The following is a 9751-nucleotide window of genomic DNA, read 5'->3' on the forward strand; positions in this document are numbered from 1 at the left end:
AGGGAATTGTTTAGGAAAGATATTCCATTTCTAAATAAGAGCGTCAACTTTAACAGCATTGTACGCTAAGAATTTATTTCTTTGTTTTAATATGAAATTTTATTATTTTTCCTCTCTCTCTTTAAATTTAAAAACCTTTTTAAGGATAATGGTCATTTAAAGCACAGACTCGGCCAGAACGCTCAATCTTGTATACACTGAAAGTGTTTGTACTGCGTGAACTATTCATACGAGAGGCGTTTAACAAGGCTGCCTCTTGTCATGTAATGAAGTATTTAAACGCTATGCCATTTTGCGTTACACTGAATGTCGTACAAAGGATTTGTAAATATATCTTTCCACTTACCTCTGTATCGAGGTATTTACACTCCCTCTCAGGAACAACGATGAAAAGGATTCTTAGGATAAGAGTACAGAAGGGCTTTTAGAGCATACGCTAAAAAGGGCTTTCATAATAAACATAAAGAAAAGCTACATTTTGAACTACAAATACAGTTTGTTCTACCGACATTTCTTATGAGATTATTCCTTTTTATCCATATATCCTATAACTGGATTTAAAACCGGTAAGACAGAAAGAGATGGCAGTAATTAAAATGAAAACTAATTTAGGAGCAAAAACCTTACGGTGGAAAAAAAAGTAATTTACCTCCATGAAGATATTTCTAGTATGTGATGAAGTAGTTTCTCTCTTCCAAAGTAAGATTATAATTGTAGTATTTGTTAATTAATATAAAGGAGGCAAGGCTGGAACACTAAACTACAGAAAACCTAATGAATGACACATGAACAAAACCTATCTATTATTAATGAAGTCGAAATCCAGATGAAAAAGACAGTGTCAGTAAACACTGAACTACTTTGTCGAGTTTAAAAAAAATATATTTTCACTGATATTTGCAAGAATATCTTAAAATAAATCAATCAATCAATCAATAAAACGGAAGAAAAATTTAAAAGTAAATCCCTGAAAGTTTTTATTAATCTGAGAAAAAGGGGGGACATCGGTGTTAATGTCTCTTATCTTGAAAGATATAATACTAAAGTTACCTTGAGTTAGAGTTTAAGGTAATGTTTCTCAACAAAATATATGATATTTAGGGTTTTCATTTCGATCGAATAACGTCGAAATTCTCAATAATAAAATTACCAATGAATTTATATAAAGTTAACTATTGATAGTCTTGGCAGAAATTTCTTTCTATTACATAAGTAACTTTGTTGGTTATTCCCACAATCAGAATATGTATTTTTTTTAAGGAACTGACTAATTATGACTGAGATGATGCCGACCCTATGAACGGAAATGACAGCAGTGGGGTTTCTATTTTACAAGAACACTATCAGGTTTTGACATTCTAAATTTTCAATATTGAATCCAAGTATCGTTGTGACCTTTGTTTTATGAAGGATCCTCTTCTGAGAGAATAATGTATACTATATGATTGACCTTACTATGTTTGTTAATATTACACTTACTTACGTATTCATCCCTGAATACGAACTACAAATAGAAATAAATATTACATTTTAAAATATGCGTTTCTAAATCCTGTCACTCAATTCTGAGGTATTGGGACAACCAGTCCCAATTTTTGGGAAAACTTTGATCCCTTCCCCTAACGCAGTCAGTGCACCACGTCCAACGACACCGACCACCCCCCACCCCACCCCACCCCCCACCCCCCACCCCACACGCACGCACACCCCTCAACCCTAAACCACAACTTCCTCCTCCTCCACATCTGTCATCGTGGATTTTTGTCTCTAAAATTCAGCAATTTTTTTTTTCATATGCAATCGGATTGCTAGATAATAAGCCTCCAATGCAGGATTTGTTCTCTCTCTCTCCTCTCTCTCTCTCTCTCTCTCTCTCTCTCTCTGTCGCGTTTCCTACAGAGACTATTTTCATTCAGGATTTTTCCTTATTTTAAACTGGAATTCAACCTCTTGCTGCGTTTTCCTATTAATGCATTATATTCTATAGTGCAAATATATACTTGGGTGTTGTATTGTTTCTTTTCCTTGCATTATTTTCATGTTCTGCATCCGTTGCAATATTATACATAATAATGTCAATTTATTATATTAAAGGTGTAATTCCAGTCATTCCAGAATAACACAAAAAGCGGAAAAAGTATTATGAAACACACACACACAGATATATATATATATATGATATATAATATATATATATATATATATATATATATATATATATACATATATAGTACATATATATATATATATATATATATATATAAACATAAATAAATATAAGTATAATATATTAGCGTAAACTTGTTAATAAAGATAAATATGAAAACTCTATAACACGTTATAGTACAGGCAATGCCGCTGGTTTGAATATCATACTTACTAAATACGTTGTCATCACTGGCAACAAAGTCATACTAATAATATCACTCGTAGAGAGAGAGAGAGAGGTGAGAGAGAGAGAGAGAGAGAGAGACGGAGACAGAGAGAGAGAGAGAGAGAGAGAGAATTATTCGTTATGGTCAAGAGGGTTGTTGGCCCTTTGCCACTGCTCTCGAAGTTGTTTAATCTTTCTGGTGAAAAACTCTCTCTCTCTCTCTCTCTTTAAGCAGTAAGAATGACCGCTGATGAATAGGACATCCTTGACTTTACTGAATTTAATATTCTCGTTTAGTTTGTTTCTTTGTATCTCAGCTTTTTTTATCCATTGAGTTGTTATAAAAATGTGAATTTTCGCTTCTTAAACAAATTTCAGATCAAGTAGCCATGATGGTGCCACTGGCATAGCTATAGGTGCCAACAACACAGTTTACCACTGGGCTGTGGCTGAAAATTTCATGGGCCGAGGTTGGGAGTTTCATGGGCCGTGTTATTATTTCATTTTCGTAGTCCGAAATACACTCTTAGCATATTACTGCCAGAAAGAAAATAGCTGAATGAAAAAAGAACAAAAATAGGTCAGAAATAAAACGTTACAGAAGCGTTAACCGCACGATGGCCCTTCATGTTAAGAATTATGGTACTGGAAGCGTTCCCTCTGATATTCACTGCCACCCGACGCTAATATCTACTTGGAAGCTCGGTTACGGGAGACCCAGCCAGCCACTTAATTAAGCGATATGGACAGCATTTTCTGCTGGACGATGGCCCGCTCAGATTTTGTCATCTATATATATATGTGTGCACATATGGTAAAAGTAATTTATGAAAGCCAAGTATACATCCTCTTTGCATTGGAAATGAAAAATCAAGAGGTGCACAGTTTAAAAATAGGAGAATGAATAATCAATGTTCATTTTTCCAATGGAGCTTGACACCTCAGTTAGCTTTTACGTCTGAAAAGGAGTTTGCAATTACTTAAACTTTTAAAATCTGATAAACACTCTAGAGAGAACGGCAGACAGTCATACAGAGGTAGGCAGGCAGATACACAGACAGGCAGACAAACAGACAGAGAGAAACTTATCTGATCAAAGTTATCTAAAATTGAGGTCTGGATATCGTAAAAAAAAGGTAGCCTCTATTTATTACCTGTATTTCATTACCGTTTTATTTATGATATATTTACACAATTCTTAGCATATTCACTATTCACTCAAACAAATTTCGTGTCTTTAGAATTAGGTAAAGGAAAAGCTCAATGTACCCGACTGAATACGTTTCAAAGTGGAAAGCTTTCGGACTGGACAGCCGAGATGACTTGCTCACATATTGACATTAATAAACTAAACCACTAATAACCCTAATCAAATCACATTTTTCTACATAACATATCCACATCCATAAAGGAAAAGATCAATCTAAAAACAAACAAGGCGTGATCCGACCTCCAGCTTATTTGGGGCGCGTACTAAAATTTACAGTTAAATTAAAATAAAAACGCTACATTTTATTAGAAATAACTTTTTTGTACTGTTTAACATACATATTATTTATTTTTTGCATTTTCATTCTAATAAATAAATCATAAATATCCTCTCCTAAAATTCCTGTATCTTTAACACAACGCGAAACACCTTTCTCAGACCTTTTAGGCATTTCCATAGGGCAAGAAGAACAACAAAGTAGTTTGTAGTGTTACTCCCCGAGTAAGCAAAAACAACTCTATCTTCAGTTTCCTTGGCTACCTTGGGGAGGTGACTGTTTGTCGAGTCATTTCAACGCCAATTCAACAGCATTCAATTTTATGCAACTCCTGAAAACAGGTGAGACCGAAGACTAACAATTAACTCTCTAATGGTAGAAAACCACCTGTTTATTGAAACGGTTGAACATACTACTTAAAACAAACTATATATAACGATCAAGACAGAGAAAATAAACAGAAAGTTAAAAGCTTTCACAGAAAAATGTATTTTAAACAAAATATGTTTATTATGTTTATATTAATGGTAATGCTTGAACGGTTTTAGCTTAAATGACCTACGCACATAAAAATTTCTCTAATATTTTCTTAGAGTAACCTCATTATACATAGCTTCAAATCCCAATATGAATTAAAAAAAAAAAAAAAAATGAGGTTAAAATTTACAAATGCAAGACTACTTATAAGGCCCGTCATATATCTACTGTTTCCAAACGGAACGATTATATGTCACATATTACAAAAATAAAGTATAAAATTCAATATGAAAACTAATTTGGATTCTATACAAAAAACCTATGCCTATATATGACTTATGCATAATACCCTACTGTTGGCTCATAATTGCATCAAGAGACTTTTCGAATAATAAATATCAAAATATTGTTTTTATACAGGAGCCCACCCATTTCCCCTCCCCCCCCATCCTCTCTCTCTCTCTCTCTCTCTCTCTCTCTCTCTCTCTCTCTCTCCTAACTAACACTAAAATTTCCAATGCCGAATCGGAAAAAATAAATCTCAGTAGAAAAAAAGACGTGTATCCATTGTTTTGATTTTTAGGTATTTTGAGGGTACAAAATATTTCTCAGGAAAATAATAACAAAAGCAACAAAAATAATATGGTTAGCATAAATCGACAAACATGAATACCAGTCTTCTCTATTCTCAGCTTCATTCATTTGCAAATCAAGGTTTGCGTATTTTAGGAAACGTGTTTTTTTTATGATTTAATGAGTAAAGAATATACAAAATTTCTTGACGTTATTATCCAAGCATATGAGGTTTGAATAACGTACCTTTGATCAACATCCTTTTAACGAATTTTCTTCAATTATGTTAAAAACGTTACATTGCTGCCGCGAAAATGGAGGAAAAGGAGAATTTTAAGGAACTGGAAAAAGCCCGACGTAATTTCAACTACTCGATTCCCGATGATTCGAAACACGCATTAAGGCAAGAAATATATGGAAAACTTCATAGAACTACAGACACTTTAATTAGAAAGCTGGACAGAAAATTAAACAACCTTATCGACAACAGGGATTGTTCCTACGCGCTTTGCATATCACGAGTCCAGAGTCCACAATATCTTGACCAAGAAATAGAATACATAAAAAAGATAGGAAACGATCTCTGCTACCCACCTCTAAATGTTATAATGGTTTTATTTTACCAAAAAGCTCACAAAAGTTTTTATAGTGTTGCTATTAATGAAAAAGAAATGCCTAAAAATGTACTTAGCTTGCCTTACTTTCGTGGATTTGAAACCATAAAATCAATATTAAAATAGTTTAATGTTAATGTAGTGTTCTCATATAACAATACCATTAAAGATATGCTAATTAAGGATAGTCCCGTAACAAATAACGACATCATTTACAAAATTCCTTGTAAGGATTGCCCATCTTTTTACGTTGGACAGTCAAGTAAAAATTTATGTGCACGTATTAAGCAGCATATGTATTCATTTAGAACAGCCCAGACTTCAAATGGACTGTTTATCCATCTCATTGTATTAATTGTTTCAAGAAATTTACTGGAATCAGCAATTATACAAATCACTAATAAAAACAACCTAAATCTTAGTCTGGGATTGTACCATTTGGACCCGTATATTTGTAAAATGTTTATGAAGGACCTTAAGAAAAATGAACTACTAATTAATTAGTCCCACATGTATATAGTTATTATTTCTCTCTCTCTCTCTCTCTCTCTCTCTCTCTCTTCTCTCTCTCTCTCTCTCTCTTGCTCGATATATTTATATCCTTTATTTTTGTCTTTGCATTAATAATTTTATTTGGGAACATTTTTGTAAATTTCATGGTAATAGGTTGTATATGCCTCCTTGTTTTCTCGAAATGTATTGTGATCCTCCAAGGTGTGGCTGCCTAAAAATTCGCTTATCCTGCTCTCAGGCGTTTCCTCCTTTCTGTAGAGTGAAATCGACCTTATTGCTAATCTTGTAATGTCAGTTTGGATATTAAACTTACTTTGACTATATTTTTCCTCTGTGCGATCAGTTGTGCCTGAGTAAAGGGTCGCACTAGACCGCAAGTGCTTGGCTATCTCGCTTTTCATTTTTCCTTCCTGGCAAAAGCCTTTATTTATACATAGCATCACGTTTTATATACTTCGTGATCAAGTTATTCATATAGTAATATATATATATATATATATATATATATATATATATATATATATATATATAATATATATATACTATATATTGTATATAAAAGCTAATGTCTGTATGTCGGTGAGCTATAGAAATCCAAACCCTTGACTGAACTAGACAAAATGTGGCACGTGGCCATCATTTAACCCAACTTAGATTATAGGGTAGGTTTCAAACACGTTCCCCCGCCCCCTACCCCTTCTCCTTTCCCTTTATAACTTATGACGTAAATAAACTCTGCGGGTTCATCATATTTCATTTAATGTATTCGAGACCATAGAAATGTATTACTGAAAGTGATCTTCTCAGTCACAACCATAGACCCCTTAATAGAAGGACTAGTATCTTGCACTCTCGGGTTGCGAAACTTGGGGTCCCACTATTTTATGACGTAATATGTTCACTGTATGTAAACAATGATTTGTATGTATGTAAACAATTATTTGAATGTATGTAAACAATGATTTGAATGTATGTAAACATTTTTTACATTTATTCACTTTTAGTGCCGTATGTTAGTCATAAAATGGGCCTATTTAAGGAGTTTATGTTTTAGTCGAAAAAGGAATGTAATCTAGCAACATATTGATAAACTAATTGCCAAAACTGTCTTATACCATAATTGATATAATTTATTTAATTTTGTTTCAGGGGTTTTCTACTAACAACGCACAATGCCTAAGAAGTGTAATGTCTACGGATGTCGATGAAATTACAGGGATGAACCATACACCAAAGTAGTATCATTTCCAACTGATGAAGTGGAGCGAAACCGTTGGATCGATGCTATGCCAAATGAGCGTTCCAGTTTGCTACAGCTGAAGCAGATCTATGCCTGTGCTCATCATTTTGACTGTGAATGGATTACAGTTAAAGGAGGGAAAAGACCAAGTCATCCACAATCCATTTTCCTTGGAGTTTCAAAGTCATGCTTAAAGCAGGTCGCCCCTCAGCACCCAGAATTAAACAACTTGCTTTCAGCAGAGACCCGAGCTGAAAACGAAAGACTCCGAAATGAAGTTGTGGATAAGATCGGCGACTTTTATTCATTTTGTAATGACATCCAGGAGCATATCTCAAAGGATTATCGTATTGTTTGTGATAGTGATGATATTTACATTTCTAAAACTGATGCAAAGGCCGTTCCGTTATCCAATTTCTCCATTTGCAACATGTGAAATCGTCATTTGGGTTTTTGTATCTTAAATGCGTTGAGAAAAATGGAAAGGAAATACCTAAGACATATTTTTCTAAAGCTGGTTGTCTGCAAAAGAATAGCCTTCTCAGTAAATGGTCCCAGTTTGATAAAATTATGTCATGCATAACAGAGTATGAGTTCAAAGATGCAGACTATCTGAAAAAGTGCAGTACAGGAATTGAGCCATATGAGTTGTTCTGATTCGCCTCATTTTCAGTTTCTTCATTCTCAGTTACAGTTATTACTCACTCATCCAGAAGGCCGTCGCTTTGACGGAAATCTTTATGTTCTTGGTGCCGAACTCCATAACATTTCACCAGCTGCATATAAAATGCTACGAAAGTCTGGTTCAGTTGTTTTACCTAGAGTGGAACTGTTGAAAAAACTTCTCTCCTGTAGTCTACATGATAAAAACTTGGAGCAACTTTTTCAAAAACTTAAACCTCAGCAGCGTCTTGTCAACATTCTTTTTGATGAAGTGAAGCTCACAGAAACACTTAGGTACTCAGGTGGTCGTGTTGTTGGTTACGCTCAAAATGGTTCTTGTGATACCGAAGTTCTCGCAACACATGCTTTAGTAATTGAAGTTGTCTGCCATTTTGGTGGCCCTAAATATATACTACGCATTTACCCTGTTGCAAAACTTAATTCAGATCAACTCAAGGAAATTCTGGTAGAAGCTATAGTAGCGGTTAGCGATGCTGGTGGTACTATAATTTCTTGTGTAGTGATAATTGCAACACAACGTTGCAGTTTATGGTAAATTAGGTGGTCCTGGTAAAGCTTTCATAAATGCTATAAATTCTCATGCTTTCCTTGTTTTGACTATGTTCATTCTTTCAAAAATGTAAGAAATAACTGGATAACCGTTCAGGATAAGGAACTTTCTTTCATAAAAGATGGAAAAACATATGTTGCACGATGGAAGGACATAGAAGCACTGTACGATGAAGACAGGAGAAACAGCATCCGTCTAACCAAGATCACATACACAGCTGTGTACCCAAAGCCTTTGCAGAGACAAAGCGTGCCTTTTGTTTGTCAAATCTTCAATGACAAAACTGTTGCTGCCCTTTCAACTCTAAAGGATAAACTTGGCATTAGCGAGGGCACCATCATTTTTGTTTAAGCTGATCACTGATTGGTTCCACATGATGAATGTGCAAGATCGGTATTCCGGTATTAGCATGCGTGATGATTGTCGTCAACCATGGACCAATAATTGCACTACTTTCAAGAAACTTAATGAAACTTGTGATGTTATATCCTCTTGTGCATGGTCAGGTGGTCGAGGTCGGACGCAAAAGCTCACAAAGCAAACTGCAGAGGCATTGGTGCTGTCTACAAGAGCCAACATTGAGGCTGCAGAGTGGCCATTCACTCAGTACAAGTTCACCTATGTGCTACCTGGTGTGTTTGCTGATGAGGCCCTTGAAAAGTTCTTTGGCCAAGCCAGACAACGCAATGGGGGTAATTTCTACATTGACATTGTAGATATCAAGGCAGCTGCAGCAACCAAGAACCTCCATGCACTTTTGAAAATACGAGTCTACGCCGCACCAGTCTAATGATGTGCCTTGTACCTCTAACATTTGCATTGATGATTATCACTTTGACATCACTATTGCTGACACTGAAGACCTAGTTCAATCTAATGACAGTATCAAACATAAAATTATTTTTCTAGCTGGATATCTGGAACACAAATTTCGAGGTAATATTTTGAGTGTCGAAACTGAAGATAACGACGACCATCACATTAATTCAGAGTTTCTCACAAACTTAAGCAGAGGTGGACTAACTGTACCTCTACTCTCAACAGTGCATTTTGTACACTCAGCCTATAAACTTTTTGATGAGTGCAACTTGCATTGCTGCCGAGCTCATCTCAGCCAAACTTTATCTGTATCGATAGTCCAATGGTTGCAATTCAAGGAGCATGCCTTACTCTGTCAAACATTTTTTTTGAAAGCATTTGTGCTAGACAACAGTGATAAAGAAAGACACCTTGGCTGCT

This window comes from Macrobrachium nipponense, chromosome 17 (assembly GCF_015104395.2).
Source record: "Macrobrachium nipponense isolate FS-2020 chromosome 17, ASM1510439v2, whole genome shotgun sequence".
NCBI classification, from domain to species: domain Eukaryota; kingdom Metazoa; phylum Arthropoda; class Malacostraca; order Decapoda; family Palaemonidae; genus Macrobrachium; species Macrobrachium nipponense.